We start from the raw sequence: 19934 nt of genomic DNA on the forward strand, positions 1-19934 counted from the left end.
ACACACCTAATTAGCAATATAAGAAAGTGGAGCAAGATTTAGATCCCTACTTCTCTCTTTTTTAAAAAGTCTTGAAAACATACCTTCACTCTTTAGAATAAAACTGTCAATGCTACAGAAGAGAGTGAATCTCCATTTTAATTTGACTCAGCCTCAGTCTTCTCATCCGCGAATACAGGTAAGTTTTGAACTTTTTATCAGGTAAATTAAATTGCTATGTTCGTTTCATTAATGTTCCCCCACCCTCACCCCGAGGTTTTATTTTGTTCTTTCATTTGGAGCATACTCCTCTGTTTCTTCATTTTGCTTGACTCTCTGTGTTGGTTTCTATGCATTAGGTGAAACAGCCACTTCCAGTCTTAAAGGAAAAGCTCGTGTGGATGAACCTTATTCAACCCTGCCCTAGCTCTTGGTGGTCTCTCAAGCCTCTGTGACTGTCCAGCAGCCTACCTCCTTTTAATGGCTCTGAGGCCTGGAAGGCTGTGGCCAGACCTGTCAGTGTCCCCAAAGGGAGGATCTGAGTCCGCACCCAGATTCGGGCAACAGCTTTTAAAGCACACACATATACACAGGGCTGTGGGACCCGTTGTGGACAAAGAATGCCGCCTGCCACGTCAGCAAACAACGGATGCTGTGGCCACCAAGCCAGCAGCCACTGCAGTCGCCCCCTTGGTGAGTCCTGAGGGGACTCAGGATGGGGAAGAACAGGATCCTGGCCCTAGATAGTTAAGATGCACATCAAAGGAATGATTTCAACGAGCCCAAACTCCTGCATCTTCCCATACAGAGAAAAGCACTAAAATCATTAACTTGAGATGTCTTTTTTTTTTTTTTTAATTAAGAGTATAATCTTTTTATGTTACGACTACTTTTTTGTTGTTGTTGCAAAAGCTCCTATATATCCTGGCTCCCCTCTTACCTCTTCTGCCTCCCGGGCTTCAGTCCTCAGCAAGTCCACAGAATAAAACGTTAATTCTCAACTTTCCGTTGTGCATTTTTTTCAGTCAACAACACGCAAAAGCCACCAGAACCTGGCCATGTGGAGGTGTCCCCTGTGTGGCAGGCTAAAACTCCCGGCTCAGACGCTCGAGTGTGGGAGACAGCAGCGCGCTGTGAGGAGGCGGAGGGGGAGCAAAGATGGCGGCGACCTAGTTCCCCAAGGGCAGGACCGTCTACAGCCTCTGTTGTGGCGCCAGCCCTGAGCCTGCCCCTCAGTGAAGCTCCAGGACAAGCAAATGGGCCTCTTTCTCAGAGAGATGGAGATGTGTTTCCATTGCTGTTCGTGCTGAGCCCTAGAGGAGGTGCGTTGGGAGCGGCGCTGCGGAGAACTGTCTCTCGGGTGGTTCCAGTCCCGTGGGAGCGAGGACTCCACGCCTTCCGGCCACGGGAAGCGGAGTTCAAGGGGCGCCTCCTGGGCGGCAGCCGCGAACACGGCGTCAGGAGGTGTAAAAACCCGGCCAGCAGACTCGTGTAAGGGCTGCGTTCTGGGAGATACCAGCACATTGTGTGCGGTAGAGGGGAGAAAAGCGCACCCTGTGAGAAAGAAAAGAAAACAGAAAAGTAAAAGAAAGAAAAAAAGAAAACAAAAACGGCGCCTGCAGGCTTGAGCACCCCAGCAGGAGAGCAGGAAGATGGCGCCCACCAGCTTCGCCCCCAGAGAGTGTGCCTGCCACTGAGGCCCTTCGCACCATCGCTTTCAAATTAGCAAGTGAGTTTCTTTCACAGAAAGTCCGGCACTTTTCAAAGGTCTGCGCCTGTGGCCATGGAGCGGGTGAGTCTGCAGGCTAGCCCTGTTCAGAGCCCTTTCTCAGTTCCTCTCAGCCTCCTGGGTCTGGGGGGTGTGAGCCCCGCTAGTCTTCAAAGCCAGGCGCTTTGGGGGCCAGTCGCTGAGTTTCAGGTCTTCAGAGTTGGGGTGCCCGGTATTGGGTGTGAACCCTTCAGTCTTCAGCAAGAAACTCCAGGTTTACAGTTCCTCCCTCAATGATCGATCCACATTTCATATCATATTTCAAATTATATCCTATGTTAATTAGTTAAGTGTTATTAATAAAACCATAATGAAACCTGGATTCAAATAGAAGAATATTTAAAATCTAAGTATGAGGAAGGTATTTAAGTTAAAAACGATAGAAGAAATAACAGGGAAAGAAAAATTTTGATTATGTAAACATGTAAAACATTGAGAAATAATGTACAATTGAAAGGAAACTGGTAAAAAAATAATTGGCAATATGTATGACAAAGAAATGCTTAATTTCTTAAACAGATCTTGTTCAAATTCATAAGAAAAATTACAAAACTAATGGGACAGAAGGCATGAACACTATTCACGAAAGAGAAAAATTAAGTGGCAAACATATGAAAAAATTTTCAGCTTTATTAAGGAATGTGAATTAAAATGAGGTGTAATTTCACCTTCTAAATTACCAAAGATTTAATTGTTTTGCAGACTAATCATATTGATGAGAGAGCAGAGGAAAGCAATTTAGGAATATGTGTCAAGAGCTTTAAAATGTTAATATTCTTTGGCCCTTTCGTTCTATTTCCAGAATCTATCTTGAGAAAAGAATACAACGCAGAACAAAAATTTTTCATTTTTGCAGAATATTGAAAATCATGAAAGATTTTTTAAGAACAAGAAATAAGGCAATAGTTAATTAAATTATGGCATCTCCATATTAAGAAATACTTTGATGCCATTAAGATTGTATTTATGAGCAGTGCTTAATAATATGGGGAAATGCTTATATTATAATGCTAGGGAAAAAGATAAAAGTATGTGATTCCTTACAAATATGCTTTACAAAAAAGACTAGGGGGAGGGTCACCAAAATATTAACAAAAAATGCCATTGATGCCAACTGTAATATTGCTATATTTTGGATGATGTCGGATAAACCCAGCCAAATTCTTGTTCTTTGGCTCTGTTTTCTCTTGATGCCAGGTAGCTTACCACCCTTCTATTAACTCATAATTTCCTCAGTCAGATGTTAATAAATTTACTTTGATTACAGCTTTCTTTCCATTAGTGATATCAGCAGGTAATCTTGATTATGCTTAAGACATTTTGGCCTCTTAATCAGGTTTGGGAATCTTTTTAGATTTTTGAGAAACTCAATGGCAAACAGATTAAGATGAAGCTCTTCTGTAGATGATTGCCATCACTTATTTTTAAGTTGATTCTACTAGCTTTTGTTTTAGAGACTATTACCCTATCCACAAATTCTGGGGCTGTATTTGTTTGGAGCCTATAGCCAGTTACTTGTGCTGACCACACCATCTACTATCTTTTGTCCCCCTACTCACCCACATAATCTCGATTTTTTTTTTTCTTTTGTTGGCTACAATGTCACGTTGGGCTACTTGAAGGCCTGCATGTTTGGGAGGAAATTTTCAAGCAGTCTGACCCAATTTAGAAATCTTGGTCTTTTAATCAGGAATGCAGGTGGATAAATCTTGCTGTTCAGTAAGGCATACTGCTGAACTCATCACTTTTCTTTGTTGAGCCAGTCCTGTTTGTCAGAGACATAGACAGCAATCATCGATGCACAAGATTTGCTGCCCCTTTTTCCTGATCCTAACAGGAACGAGGTTAGTTTGCCATGTCTTTCCTCAGTAAACTCATGCTGACTTCTGGCAATCACTGTGTCCTTTCCAAGTGCTTATAAACTTCTGTTTACTAATCACTCCTAACATTTTGCCAGGGATACATGCAGAACTTCTTCCTCATTTTTGAAAATTAGGAAATCTGCTTCTGTCCAGTTTCATTCTTCCTGCCTTGCTTTTCATGATTTCTCAAAGTTTACCACAGTCATACATGCATGCTATTTTAATCTGCTGAAATATAGTTAATTTGGGTTAGAGACCTAAACTCATTTAGCATTAGGTGCTTTCTTTAAAACTTACTTACTTGTATGTCTTTGATTCCCTACTGATGATAGATGTTAGTTCTGTCCTTTTCAGATAGAAAAGATAAAGCCACACTGGAATGAAATAATTATCTTTTTGTGTAATCTGTAAACCATTTTCTCCAGCAGATTCAAGACCTATTGTGTTCTTACTCCAAACATATTTAGTTGACTTAAACTTTTTTTTTATAAATCTCAGCTACTTAGTGCTTCTTGGGGATTTGTGGCGGCCTTTTACTGTGACGTTAGGCAAATTATTTAACCTTGGTTTCTTCCTTTGTAAAAAGGGAATCATAATATGATTTATATCATTGAGTTATTATGACGATTGAACGAGTATTTGTGAAGGCCCTAAAGAGTTAGCACTACCTACATATTAAATAAATTTTCTTAGAAAAAAAAATCCATGCTCTCTGGAGAACCTCTCCCTCTATTTTTTGTATGCCATCCATTTTGTTCCATCATTGGGATTATTGTAGTTGAATGATCAGAATTTATTTCTTCACCAATGAATGCCATAGAGTAGCCTCATCTGTTTATAAAGCACACAAAATGTACTTGATTATTTGGTGTATTATTCATTAGTAAGCTCCTTGAGTTGCCTAATCAATTTGATTGTAACTTATTAATCTTTTCATAGTATTTATGAATAATAACTTTTGAAAATGCTTTTATGACCTCTGTGTTCTGGGTTTTGACACATTTTCTTTTTCTTTTTTTTAAACAAAGAACTGATACCATCTCTCATTCTTACAGAGAATAGTATTAATTTAGTACAAGGCTTTTTTTTCCCCCACTGATTTATGTTTGCATGATGACAAAATGATTTAAATCTCACATACCAAGTTATTGTATATGATTTATAACCCTTATCTACAAAGTGATTAGCAGATTTATGTGCTAGAAAGTTCTGATAATTTTTATGATTATTTAACATAAATCAATTACTTCAACTTTTATGTGGAGCATATTTCTTTTTCAACTTTGACAACCTTTATATTTGGGTAAATTTCTCCATCCCAAACATCCATGGCTTCTATCTTGATTTTCCCACTCTGATTAAATAACTTATTTAATAATCAATTTTGGTCCCTTTTTTATCAGATTAGGAAAAGAAGCTAAAATGTATTATTTTTAACACATATATCTATGATGCAACCAACACATGTCTAAATGAATAAATATATATCTTGACTCTTTTTCCTTTGGAGGATATGTAAAACTCAAAGTTTGTTGAAGTTTCTAAGGTTTTTTACCCTCCACTTTTGAGCAGTAGTAGAGAAGCTCTTCAGAAATAAGAGAATGTACAGAATTTTTAGTGATTTAGAAAATGTACAGTTCCCTGAAATCTTTTGGGCAGGATTTGTCTAAGTGAAGAGCAGACTACCTCTTACATACTTAGGAAATGAATCACTCAGCTCTGTGAAAGTAGGTATTTCCAGCTCCCAGTCAGGATGACAACGTGGGGCAAAGTGTGCCTATTCTTTGCTGGTATTTCTAATCCACCCAAATGAGCAGCAAAGGGAGAGTTAGCAGCCCTTCATGCTTAATGCTTACTGCGCGCTTATTACGTCTGTGGAGAATTTGTATAAAAGTGACCCAGAGGACATTTAAAGGTCTCTTTTCTTGCTCTAACCTGGTTTGCTGGCCTTACATACTGAGACTTCCCTATAAGGGCCTGACATCTTGCCTAAATTGAAATATTTGCTACTTCCTAAGTCTCTCTCATGCCTTCCGCTATCTATAGCTTAATCATAGCTAATTAGCACACTGGATGTCAAAAAATTTTGTTTTGTTAATTGGTGAAGCTAGTTACTTGTTAATTAGCACGATAAATGCTGGAAGAGGGAGCTCGTTTGTGAAATTAAAAGTATTCAATATATGTAGGTTTGCTAAATAAAGACCACCCTTACATGAATAGAGTTTCAGAATCTGGAACAGTTTGTGCCCTGTCCCCTTAGAGATGGTGCCAGAGGCTTCGTCCCTAATTGCTTCTGTGTCCAGCTTAGAACAGGGTTTCTCAGCCTCAGCACTACTGACATTTTGGGCTGGATAATTCCTTATTTCATGGGCTGTCGTGTCCATTGTTGGATATTTAACAACATCCCTGGCCTTTGCATACTAGATATCAGTAGTGCACTCCCCTCCTTGTGACAGGGAAAATTAATGTCCCCTAGGGGGCAAAATCACCCCAGTTGAAAACCACTTGGTTAGGTAGATTTCTGATCTGATGGTATGATTCTTTTTTTTTTTTTTTAAATTTAAGGATAGTTGACTTACAATATTTCATTAGTTTCAGGTGTACAACATAGTAATTTGATATTTTTATAGAATACACACTGTACAGGATTATTACCATATCATTGCTGTGATTATTGATGAACTGTGCTGCATCATTCTGATTAGAAGAAATAGACCCCTGCCTAAGGTATGTGCCATGCCTGAGAGAATGTGTCACATGGAGATGGGAACCTAAAGGATGCTGTGACTTCCCTGAGTTACAGAGTAACAATGTAGGAGGGTTCCCTTTTCTCCACACCCTTTCCAGCATTTATCATTTGTGGACTTTTTAATGATGGTCATTCTGACTGGTGTGAGATGATACCTCGTTGTAATTTTGATTTGCATTTCTCTGATAATTAGTGATATTGAACAGTTTTTCATGTGCCTATTGGCCATTTGTACATCTTCATTGGAGAAATGCTTGGTTAGATTTTCTGCCTTTTTTTTTGATTGGGTTGTTTGTTTTTTGTTATTGAGTTATATGAGCTGTTTGTGTCTTCTGAAAGTTAGGCACTTGTCAGTCACATCATTTGCAAGTATATTCTCCCAGTCCATCCACCATTCCCTATTGATGGAAATTTAGGTTATATGCAATTGTTATTTTCATAAGCAAATGTACAGCGAGCATAGTTATCTCCATCTCCTTGTGAACATGTGCAAAATTTTCTCTGGGGTGTAATAGCTTGAAGTGAAACTTTTGGATCACGTTTTCAAAGTTACTATCTCTGGCCACATTGCTTTCTAAATTTGAGTGTGCAAGTTCATCTTGAATAGGAGTTGTGTGTGTGTGTGTGTGTGTGTGTGTGTGTGTGTGTGTGTGTGTATTTCCTGTTTCCCACATCTCACCTTTCCCTGTTGGGTGATGTGATAGCCTCCATGTGACCCACCCGGGTCCGCTGTTGTAAATCAGGTCTCCCATTAGTGATTTGTGATTCTCCTGCAGCTTCTAATTATGAGCCAGTGGGCATCCTAGATCAGTGCACTGTGGTCTGACTGTCCATGCTTCCTCCTGCCACCCAGACATCAGCTGGGGGAGTTCAGAGCAAGAGTTGCAGCTCTATTTTGCTCTCTTTTCACCACCAGGAAGTCTTTCTCACCTCCCATTTCACACGGTGACCCTGGCTCCTTTCCCTTTCCACAGTCCCGTTACCCTGCCTGACTTGAATTCCTGGCAGCCTCTCCAATATCCTGTTGGGAAGCCCAGTAAGTCTGAGTCTTTTCACCTCTGTGTACCTCTGTTCCTTTTCTGGACCACAGGAATGTTTATCCTGTTTTTGAGCACAGCTATGTCTTTTTAGTGCATTAAAAATATTTATTAATACTATATGAGTTTTTTTTTGTTGGGGAGAGATTTGGTAGCTTACAGAGTTATTTTGGCCAGAAGTTTAACATAAACATTTTTAAGATTTTGGAGTCTGTCTTTCTAGACTTTTATCCATACATTTATGCACACACATGCACATACCACACAGACACGTGAGTGTGTGCATATATATATGTATCCATGTACATATCTGTCTTAAGATAAATGGAATCATGTTATACATATTGTTATACAATTTATTGTAATAATATATCATAAAAATACATTCATTTGACACATCTTCCTTTTTTCCTTCTTTCTTTCATTTCTTACATAGTATTCCTTGATATTCGTGTAATGTAATTTATTTAGTCATTGCTCTATCAGTTGACATTTAGGCTGTTTCTAATATTTCACAATTAATAACTATGCTATAATGAGCATACATTTTTATAAATTTTTTTCTCTGAACATGTGTAAATATTTTTGCAGTGTAGATTTTCCAAAGTGAAAGTTCTGATACAAAGGCCAGACTCTACTAAATTGTCCTTCAGGAGGGCTACACCAAGCAGGTCTTGTTTCCCCAAACCCTAGACCAGTCCGATCTGGATTTTATCACAAGGAAACGTTCATATGATGTGATATTTGTACCACGCCCTGGTGTAAAGAGAAGATGCACCTGCATTGAGATGCAACTGGCGGGGAGGCTCTGTGGGTCTCAGGCAACTCCTTGTCACCCTAAGAGCGAAGAGAGAACTGTATTAGCACCTTCAACACATTCTAGCCCAACTGTGGGTGAGAAGCTCTGGCCTAGACTACATCATGATATCAACCCTTCAACTTTTGTCCACTTGATGAGTAAAAATGTATCATTATTATTTTTAATTTACATTCCCCTTCATTACTGGTGAGATTGAAATTCTTTTCATGTCTTTTCTGGCCATTTGTATTTCTCCCTTCATGAATACCTATTTGTCTATTTCTTCTTCTTACTTACTGATTTGTTAGAACTCTTTTTCATATTATGTATATAATTTTTTTTATCTAAGATATAGATACAGGTAGATAGGCTGACGCCTCTTTTTTAACTTGCACATGGTATATTTTGCCATAAAGAAATTTTGAATTTTTGAATCACCAAATATTTCAATCTTTTGTCTTTTGGTTTTGTTTGGGGACTTAGATAATTTTCTTTTATCAGGAAATCACTTAAAATAATTATCATTCTATTAATACTGTAATAGTATTAGAGCTCCATATGAAATTTATTTTTGGGTCCAATTTGACAGAGAAATCTAAGTTAACTTCTTTTGAAATGGCCATCCCAAGGTCATTATCTTCTGATTTGAACTATACCTTTATTATTCTAACTCCTCATAATATAAACATTTGTTTTGGACTCCCTATTCTCTTCCACAACCCACCACCTATTCCCTTAACAAGCCACTAGTTTTATAATATATTTTGACGTTTTGTGGACACTAAGGCTTGTTTTTCTTCCCTTAAAATCATACTATAGTTTCTCTTTAACATTATGGTCAAGCTTAGCTGCAGGAAATAAAGGTGGGGCACTTGTCCACTTGTTGGGATGAAATGGACACAAGAGGTTTGGCGCAGTGTGACAAAACTGAGAATGTGATTGGTGAAGACACTAGAGCACTACAATCTGGAATGAGAACTAACAATCAAGGGCCAGGATGTGTAAGCTCTTCCTGGGGTTCTTGTCCTGGAACATGTGCCCACTGATACGGTGGAACTGGGGACAAAATGTTAAAAAAAAAAAAAAAAAGAATTCTTTCCCAACACCAGCAGCTAGGGGCCCAAGGAGTATTTAGGTTATGATTTAGTTGACTTAGACAGTTTGAGGAAGGAATATGAGTATTGGTTTTGCTTTATAATCTTCTCCTGACACCTGGAAAAGTCAAGAATGCTTCAGCATCAAAGATTGCAGAATGATATAGATAGCAATACTATATTGTATGCTTAAAAATCTTGTAAGAAGGTAGGTCTCATGCTAAGTGTTCTTACCATAATAGCAAAAAAAAAAAAAAAAAAAAAAAGGAAAATATCAAAATTGCAGAATGGGTGTCACTTCTTGGAGGAAAATTTCAGGAAAAGGAGTGGAATACTCAAAAGAAATGCTGCACTGCCAATGCTCTTGAAGGCATGAGGAACAAAAATGGGTGGAAAATACAAACTTTGATGACTTGCATTTGAAAAATGAATTATAAGAGTTTGACTTTGAATGTGAATGCATAGGGTTCTCTATTTAAGTATCATATTCCTTTTTATGTATGTATAAAACTGACATATGATAAAACTCTAAGTAAGTCAAGAGGAGCTTTGATATGAAAGTGTTGATACTGTCAAAAATATTATCCAGAACTTGGAAATAGACAAAAGAGATGACTAGATGTTCTTTCAGTACAGTGCTGGGTTTGATTTTCTATTTACTTGGCTATTTTACAACTATGTAGGGGCAGAGGTTAGTTTGTAGATTTGTGTCCAGTAGAAATGCAAATAACTTTTGTCCAGCAGAACAGATAAGCCTAATGATTATGGATATAATCTTGTCTAACATTAACTAGTAGTTGTTGTTTTTTTAAAATCTAACCCAGCAACCTATTAAATCACCTCTGTATATCTAGCTTCTCAAATTCTCTTTGGAGTGGTTTTAACATCTTACTGGTTTTCTCAATGATTAATGAGTTAACTAAAAATTTTGACATGCTTTTTAAAAAAATTTGCATGAGAGTATAGTTCTTTAAACTTTTGAAAACTATTCTTTACCAAGTCATAGGTTACTTGGCAGAATTTCTTTAGTGGTATGTAAAATAATGGCATTCATGATTGATGACTCATGACTGATGGCATGTTTGATCTGATGAATTATGGAATTGCTACAGCATCAACTTGTGTCTCATCAGTGAGCCAGTTAAAAGAAATTAGCGAGACAAAATCACAAGTGTTGTGGGAGTGCCCATCTCAAAATATTTTGATGAAATTTTAACCTGGACACACTTTGCAGTGGGCATTTGTCCTTATTTTGCCTGCCCAGCATCTGAAACCTGAGTCCTACGTTTGGGGAATATCCTATCTCTGATATCTTATGGAACATTGAACTGCTTTCCTATTATAGCAGCTAAATATGGCACTTACTTATTCCCTTGTCTCCTTTGAAGCTGGGACTCAGATGTGTGACATACTGCTCTATACTTTAAAATGGAAACTGGTGCCTCAAGGAAGGATCTGCCTGAATCCTTTCTGGTGGTGGCCCTGGCTGTTGTATGGTGAAGTCCTCATAGTGGCCGTGGCTAAGGCAGGAGCACTGATGGGGGTCCCTGGGGCAAGCACCTAAGGTCGGACAGTGGTGGCAGCATCAGTTTTGTGGCCTGATTTGATGGCCTGGGTCCTCTGAGGTTTTGTTGCCCCTGAGTCATCCTCTCTAGCTATCTTGGAAATTCTGTGGCCCATTTAATACCCCTTTAACAACGTCTCAATCTTCTTTAGTCAGTGAGAGTCAGTTTCTGTTGCTTGGAACAGTGAACACTGAGTGGAACAGACATTGGTATAAGAACTGTCTGTAGGCAGCAGTGCTTCTGAGAATAAATTTGGTTTTCTACCTGCCCATGTGTGTTGGATGACCCAAACTAATTGTATTTGAGATGACAGAAAATGTATTACTTAATGTAAATGAAAAGAACCCAAAGACTAAGGAGATTAAAATGTTGCAGAGGATTTATTATGGAAACCTGTGCTGCCACCCCTTGCCAGCTGTGGCCCCTGAGGAAGCCTGCAAGACATCCCCTTTACCAAAATGCTGAGGGCAGTCCCAGCACCTCTAAAAAGAAGGGCCAATGAAAAACCTCTAGAACTCCTCTGTTCAAAAATTGTAAATCAAAGATAGCTGTTGTGGCCTGGCTGGGCCTAAAGGCAGTGAAAAGACACTAATGTCCTAGAATTTTCTCTTGATTTTCTGACTATTCCTTCTTAGTCCTCTTGATGATTGCTCTCTGGAGGCTGGTGATGCAGATGAAGGACTCTGCATTTGAAATGACTCCTTGGTTTCAGTGGGGATGTCAGGTTCCCCAAGATTCTGGTCCTGAGCCAACTGATGGATCCTGGGGACCTAGAATGCCATTGTAGCCTCCTGGTTAAGGGGTAGAGGTTTATTTGGTCATGTAATAAACAGAACTTTTAGTCAGGCCCACCCCCTAGTAGGCCAGAGAGGAGGGCAGGGCAGGATCCAGTTCTTTAGGGCATAATTGGAACAGATGTAGTTAGCATCTAGCAGAATTCCCCCATCAGCTCCCTGACCTATGGTAAGAGCAGCTATGGTAGGAAGGGCCAGTGAAAAACCTAGAACTCCTCTGTGCAAAAATTGTAAATCAAAAAAGAGGGTTAATGCACCTGTGGGGAAATTCTATAAGTTTACTTGGTTTTTCAGCCTTCCTGCCAATTCTTAAGCTGCTCACTATCCTTAAAAAAATTTTTCTGCTTAAATCAGCCGGAGTGAGTTCCATTTGAAGTGCTCTGATATAACCATGATGATTATCTCCTCCAATAAATTATATAATTAAACCTAAAATAAGAAAAAATAAGCTACAGTCTTGGCAGTTGGTATATGTATCAAAGTAAGTAATTGCATTTTGAGCAGAGAAAAGTAGCTCCTATGATAAGATAGCCCTAAGCTTCTGCAGGCATTTTGCTATTTACCAGCTAGTCGGGAGGCCAGGGTTAGACACTACTAGCATGTTTTACTGATTTAAACAATGTGTGCACACCCATTTATTGGACCACAGGCAAAAGTCCTGAGGTTAGGTCAAAATCAGAACGCTGCATTATTATGGAACAGAGATCTGGAGAAACATAAATAAATTCAGAGTCTCCAGGATCACTCTACTATAAACAAATAATCAAGCTTCCTGCTGCCATTCCTGGAAAAATAATAAGTGGCGTCTAATAGGAAAATAGTTCCAGGAAGAATAAGCATTTAGAAAATACAATTTGCAGACAGAACAACAAGCATACATTTGAGGGACCATAAAACCCTCTGTATAATAAGTGCAGTTTTTAAAAAAGGCAAAATTAAATTATGCTAAAAGAATTAAGATAGTCTTTTGCTGCTGCAATGATAGAAGCCATACTTATGAAGACACTGTTTATCTTTGTATAATATTAATTTATGTATTCCTGGACAAAAGCAAAAAAAAAAAAACAAAACAAAAACCTGACAGTTTTTTTTTTTAAAATCACAGTCACCAACAGCTATAGGTGATTTTTATATTCAAGCGTTTTTTATTCAATGCAATTTTCTCAGAACCTCTCTTTTCCAGGTGCTAGCAAAGGATGGCAAGGACTGGAACATGAAAAAAACATGGTATATATGGGCAATGGAAAGGAGTTTTTGGGTCACAAAAAGCATAAAGGGCTGCAGATAAGCAAGAACCAGATGATATTGTCCTTTTAGATTGCATTAGAGAAATCAGACATTATACAATGCACCCTGAGGAGATATTGACATGCTTTGAATGAGACATGAACACACTCAGATTTGCATTTTAGAAAGAACACAGCTGCCTTGTGGAAATGGATTGGAGGGGCCCAGACCTGGTGTGTCAATATCAAGAAGGATATGGTGCAGGAGCTCATGGGAGGGAATGGAGGCAATAGTTGGAAGGATTCAAGAGAAATTTAGGCAGTGAAATTATCAGGAGCTGATTAGGCAAATGTGTGTAGGAGAAGAAGAGAGGAGCCCAGATTCTAATTTGATCCAAGGTGGCTGGTAATACCAGTCCCCATTATAAATTACACAAGAAAAACAAGATTGGGGATGGTGTAAATGATGAGGTCAGTGCTAGGTCTCAGTGATGAGTTCCAAGTGCCTGAGAGACATTCGAGGTGAGATCTCCAAAAGGCTGATGGATACATGAATCACAGAGCAGAGATGCAGGCTGAAGATACAGTTTTTGAAATCATCAACCTGACCCCACAGTGAGGCTGAAGCCAAGAGTTAATGTAGGAGAGAACTTTGAGGAACAAGCTTAAGGCTGTGGACTCCACAAAGAAGACTGATAATCAGGAGACAAGTTGGGACTAGAGATGTCATAGAAGCAGAGGAAAGAGAGATTCAGGAAGCAGGGAATCAGGTAGGCTGTTGACAAAGAAATAGCCAATGAATTGAGTAATCAGGCTCTTTTCTGTGAGCTGTTGCTCGAGAAGAGGGTCATGTTATTTCTCATGACAAGGCAATTCTTCTGCCCCTTTGCCTTTCCTTCCTTCTCTCCCACCTTGTCTTTCAGAAATCCTCCATCTTCTTTTCTTCTTCTGTTTCTCTCCTCTTCCCACCCTTCCTCTCCTCATTCTTCACAGACCTCTCATACTCTGTGACAATTGGGATGTTAAAAAAGTCAGCTATGTTCTTCACAACATATGGTTCTTTGTGTGTGTGTGTGTGTGTGTGTGTGTGTGTGTGTGTGTGTGTGAAAGTATTTGCTGTAATGTATCCAGGACAGACTTTCCCATCCAAGATGAACTGTCCCTACCTTCTTTAGGTGACTGTTGTCTTAGAATAGGCCTTGAAGGGGCAGAGGGAGCTCTTGAATCACAGAAGAATTCGTAGAGAAGTCGGTTGCAAAGTTCTAAACATCAAGGGTGCTGGTGGTGAGAGAGATTCAAACATCAGCTTTTTAGGGAGAAAAAAATATTTGAGTGTTGATCAGAACGAGAGGGGAAACAGTGCAGATTAAGAGCCAGGCAACTGAATATATGCAAAAGGAAGATAACTGTTTAAGAAGTCTAGATTTTGAGAGCCAGGGATGAAGTTAATTTTTAACATTGCTAAAGTAGACTGGCAGTCATTGTTGGGTAGATATCAAGGACCTATGAATTTTCCATCTCTGAAGTCTCTTCCCTAAAGCTTCCCTCTTCTCTCACCTATTTTCTCATTGATCTTTCCTATTTGGACTATGCTCTACCTCATTTTCTATTTATTTATTCACTCATTTATTCAACAAAAATTTGTTGAACATTTATTATGCATTAAGTAGTAGTTATGTATATGGAAAGATGATGTCCCTGACCTCAAGCTATTTAAAGTAGAGATTGAAAGATTCATAGAGAGGCCTTTCCACTCATTGTAATGAGTGTTGTAGGGTTGTTAGGTATAGTTCTGCTGAGGTCCTGAAGGAGAGAACACCTAAGTCACTAGGGACGACTTCAGAGAGGAACAAAGTTCTGTGAATCTTTCACAGAAGAGAAGAAGAGATTAAGTACCTCTTATTTTGAGTAGCCTCTGAAGTGTACTTACCCAGAGGAATAATCTTTCCTCACTGCTGCACTCTTACTCTTAAGAGATAAATGTCCTTCATTTCAATGTACCTTCAAGGATAATCTCTCTTGGAATTTTCATGTTAGTTTTCTGACCTCTCATTCAGAACCTCTCAGTTTGATATTTTGTTCCAGGTCTCCATTAGCAGGTTAAGTTCTGAACTAGACACTCTCCTCTCTCTACCTGCTTCTTAGACTATTTCATCCCATGAACTCATCAAGTTACAGTCATAGAGTGAACATTTCATCCCTTTTAATCTCTTATTTATAGCAAAAAAGAGAATCCTAATCTATTTGACCCTGGCCAAACCTCATGACATTGATGATAAAGCACTTGGGAATAATAAAATAGATTGTCACTTTATGAACCAGAGTAACATCCCACTAGGAATGTCTTCCTGCAGTTACAGAAAATGAGAATCTGGCTCTTAAAACTCTAAAAGTAAACATCCAAGTCTGCTAATAATAGAGAATTTAAATTAGTGGAAATAATATTCAGGGAAACAAACAAGGGCAGTTATAAAGCCAACTGGTGTTTTTGAGGGGTGAACTACGGGCATTATTGTAGATGAGCTCAGATGAAACCCCACTGTATGGGGAGTATATGCCACTCCAAGCTATCCTTTTGTTTTTCCATAAGGATATTTTGTTATAAATTCTGTCTAATGAGGAAATCAGAAAAAAAAATTAAGTACTCACCTCAGAATAAATTAAGAATTATATAAATGCACTAAACATAAAGGATATATTAGTGCATTTTTAATGGATTATTTGCAGTCAGTTTACAGCTTTGATTATATTGTGAAAACTGATTCATGGTATTAATAAAGAGGGTGCCTATGCTTTTTTTCCCCCACAATAGTAAAAACGAATGATTGTAATAGTAAGTACTATAAAATTACTGTGAGCTTTTTGGATCATCAAAGAGAGACTATAAATATGTAGAGGATGTTACAGTGGGTGTCTTCCTTCCTCAATTTCAACTGAGGCAATAATATGATAGACATTAGACACCAAAAAGACTATGAAAGAGATTGTCATATGCAATCTCTTTACAAAAGCAATGCCCAAGAAGCAGTTCCCCAATTCCTAAAACTCTTGAGCACCCTAATTCACCTTGAGAATACGAAAGGGTAGAAAGAGAGGAGATAGGGTAGGGAAGTTTTTATCAGAAGATTTTCCTGGGAAAGAGTTGTTGCTTTTTGAGAGTTCCCACCTGTCTTCTTCACAGGAAAAGGGGAGGGTGGAGGGGCTATCTTCTAATCCCAGGTCTCAGGAGAGGGGAGTTTCAAAGGATCACTTAGAAAGGTTGCTGGATGTTCCTTGAAGGGAACTGCAGTTGAAGGGGTCATGGACTAATCCCTGGCTCAGACCTAGGAAAGCTAAGGAGACCAGTGGAAGCTGGATAGAGGTGGTCACTCCATGCCAGCATTTGTCAGGGTGAGGGATGCATGAGTGTTTCCATAAGTGGGTCAGGCAGAGAGAGAGGAACTGAAACTGTCTTAGGTCTGCGATAGCTTTTAAAAAACAGCTCCTGGTGATCCCTGCCTTCTGGTATCAATGCTTTCCTGTAATCGCCTCCCTCTAAATGTAGGCTGGACTTGGTGACTTCTTTCTAATAAATAGGTCATGACAGAAGTGATGGGATGTCTCTTCCATGATTGGGTTGCAGAAGACTGTGACTTCTGTTTTGTGGGACTCTCTATTGGCTTCTCAGGCTTCAGGCTTTGATGAAGCAAACTGCCATGTTGGAGAAGCCCATGTGGCAAAGAACTGAGGGCAACCTCCAATCAAAACCAATGGGGAGCCAAGGCCCTTGTCCATCCAATACCTCATGAAGAACTGAGTCTCAGTAACAATTATGGGAAGTGAGTGAGGAAGCAGCTCCTTCCCAGCAGAGCCTTGAGATGACTGAAGCTCGAGCCTTGTGAGGGCCCCTGGGGCAGAGGACTCGGCTAGGCCAGGTCTGGATTCCTGACCTACAGACACAGTGAGATAATAAATGTGTGTTGTTTTAAGCCATTTAGTTTTAGGGTCATTGGTTACACAGCAAGAGATAACGAATACAAATTCCTGCCCAAAAAGATAGGAGGAGGCTCCAACAGCCAGCATCTGTGTAGAGACAAGTAGAAATGGAATGGAGAGCAGCGGCCAGAGGGACAGAAGCATCACTCTTGTCAAGAAAACCCAGCAGGGGAGCCTCTAATGAGCCCTTAAAAACATCCGTGAGAGAAATGATGGATTGTGACACATTCTGGGCCCAGAGAGAGCAAAGCCATCAGCAAGGAAGGCACGTTCTTTGGACCTCTTTTCCTTCCTCCATCCCTCATACCGGCCCCAGAAGTCTGAGACCCAGTTACCAAGCAAGGAGAAGAAACACAGGAAGTGAGGGAGCGGCAACCACACCCTCAGGCCTCTGCAAGTGGTCTGCTTAAAACAGGTTCCAGATGGGCAAGGGAAGATTTTGCTCTAACTTGAGTTCAGACATTGATTAATATTTTGAGCTGGACAGTTTCAGTTTGTGAATTGAGCTCGTGTTTTGTGACTTAATGTGGCCAAAAAAGTCAGGGACCAGGGAAGGTAACCCACACCTAGTACATTTTAAACATAAAGCTGTGTTTTGATACATCACTGTGTTTGTTTGACAGGCTGGTTACAAATATGTTTTAAGTCTTTGAAAATTGATAGATTAGTTATAATGTCTACAGCAATACTCCTATGTTATTTCATTTCCCAATAATTTTAGGTAATAATTTACTGTATTATTATTGTTTGTTTATGAACCGGGAACATATGAGATTTCTTGAAGTTCAGGATATAATCTCTTGATACTTTTGATCATAATGTTTAAAAATTAAAATATGAACGAATAGACAGAGCACAGAGGATTTTTAAGGCAGTGAAAGTACTCAGTATGTTGTAGTAACGATAGATACAAGTCATTATACATTTGCTGAAACCCACAGAATATTCCACACCAAGAGTGAACCCTAAACTATGGACTTTAGGTGCTAATGATATGTCAGTGTAGGTCCATCAATTATAGCAAGTATACCATTTGGGTACAAGGATTTGATGGTTGGGGAGGCTGTGGCTGTGGCTTTGGCTGAGGGCAAAACAGAGGGTATACGGGAAATCTTTGAACCTTCCTCTAAGTTTTGTTGTGAGTATAAAACTACTCTACAAAGTAAAGCCTATTTTAAAAAAGTAAATTAAAATCTCTCCCTGGCTAAATATGTGATGAGTTACTAAACATGTCATAAACTTGTAATATCCCCAGATAACAGAGAGAAGTACTTTCTTATGTATATTTTAATTTGTAAATTGCCTTTTATTATTGAGCTCTTTGGATTCAACAATGAAAGTAAAAATTGAAGTCTCTTGAGAGAGAGAGTGAGTGTGTGCTCAGGAGAAGGTAAACAGAACATAACTAGTCTGGCCAAAAAGAGAAAAAAAAGAAAACATTTGTACACAGTTACAGACAGCATCTTTTAATTTGTTAAGGTGGTAAGCCAGCCAAATCCATTTTCTCCCTGTCTCTGCTCTATTCTCGATGGACTCTATCACCCAGGATCTCTTGCCCTCTGGTTTGCAGTTGGGTTTGTCCAGTGTGGGGAAGTGTCAGGAGATCGGAGATTGGAGGAAGAGACCAGTCCGGATATTTCTTCTTGCCACCCCCCACTTTGCTTGGCACGATTCTGACAGCGGCCATGTTCTTCCATGTTCACAGCTCCCATTGGGCTTCTTCCTCCTGTGGCTGCAGCTCTCAACAAGCTCTGGTAACGTTAGTTCCTCCCCCTGCCTCTTCCTGCTGCTGTCATCATTGGATTCCCCAACATGCATGGTGGATTCCTTAATCCTGCCTACACCACTGTGAAGAATCCCACCACTAAAAATCTCTTTCAGATTCCCAGTAGAATGTGCTGTTTGTTTCCTGCCAGGATCCTGACTGACACAGGTAGAAACCAATTACATGCCTGAAAGACACAGAAACGCCAATAAAATTGTCTAAACTTCATCTGGTTCATAGGTAGATTTTTTGCTTTTTGCATCTGTCCACATCGTAGAATTATATGACTAGTTCTGCTTAATTAATTCTAATTTAATTTTAATTAAATTTGCTTTTGGGGGAGCTTAATTTCGCTTTTTGTATCATTTAGCAACAAGTGCCTGTTGTGACCTTCTTTCAGCACATTGTAATTAGAGGAGCTTGTTTGCCAGTTTGGTCACTAGAGTGGACTCTGAGCCCTCCTCTTCTTGCTGGCCTCCCGCTGAGCTGACACTTTGCTACACACATTATACCAAGGCCTTGAATCTGGCCTCTGACCTCCCTAGAATCTTTGGCAGTGGCTCCCTTTGTTCCACATATACTGAACCCTGTCATGTCAGGGGAATTTTATGCTTTGAAGTCTGGATTCAGCAACTCTAAACTGGATACAGAAAATTAATAATAAGGAAATAAAGTTAAAACCACAAAATCACCTGTTAACTCAAATTTGCTAAAATGAAATTTCCTCAAAACACTGGTGTTAATTCAGTCCTCACATGAATGGTGGGGTGAGAAATGAATCCTCTGTGTTGTGGAGGTTGACAGGTTCAGACCTTATGGAAAAAAGAATTATAGCCAATCCCAAAACCTGGGAACTTTCCAAAATGAAAGCTGTGTCTTCTGGCACAAGACCAAATTACCCAACCTGGGTTTTGTGAGCAGGATTTTGTCTTATTCATTTCTATGGAATTTTGCTTAACATGAGGGGCATACAGAAAAATCTGCATTTGGTTAAAGTGTCAGATGAACTAAGGTTTACACCGATGGATCAAAATGTATACTTACTCTAACTTTGTAATGATGTCACTGGTTAATAGCAAAATCAGCATAGCTAAAATAGTAAAACATGTTTGAAAACAGGAGACCTTACTTTCCAAAACAAGCTTTGGTAGTCACTAGGCTTAGTTATCAGCATTCCCTCTTCTTCAGTATTGTGCTTCCTGCCTCCTTGAGATTAGGCCTGGCCACAAGGCCACTTCATTAAGTGAAATGTGAAGGAAAGTGGCATGTGTCACTCCTGGGTAGAAGCTTTATGTATATGTGCCACATTTTCTTTTCTTCT

The 19934-nt window shown here is 39.3% G+C and overlaps 1 long non-coding RNA gene across 1 annotated transcript in view; it reads left to right on the plus strand.

Moving 5' to 3' along the window:
• The first annotated feature begins 386 nt into the window (after window positions 1-386).
• LOC141573403 (uncharacterized) overlaps window positions 387-19934 on the plus strand; it is a 280711-nt gene continuing 261163 nt past the window's right edge. The window contains exon 1 of the long non-coding RNA XR_012499095.1: window positions 387-1771. This is a non-coding gene — a long non-coding RNA (uncharacterized LOC141573403). The remainder of the gene's footprint in view (window positions 1772-19934) is intronic.

This window comes from Camelus bactrianus, chromosome 15 (genome assembly GCF_048773025.1).
Source record: "Camelus bactrianus isolate YW-2024 breed Bactrian camel chromosome 15, ASM4877302v1, whole genome shotgun sequence".
Classification (NCBI taxonomy): domain Eukaryota; kingdom Metazoa; phylum Chordata; class Mammalia; order Artiodactyla; family Camelidae; genus Camelus; species Camelus bactrianus.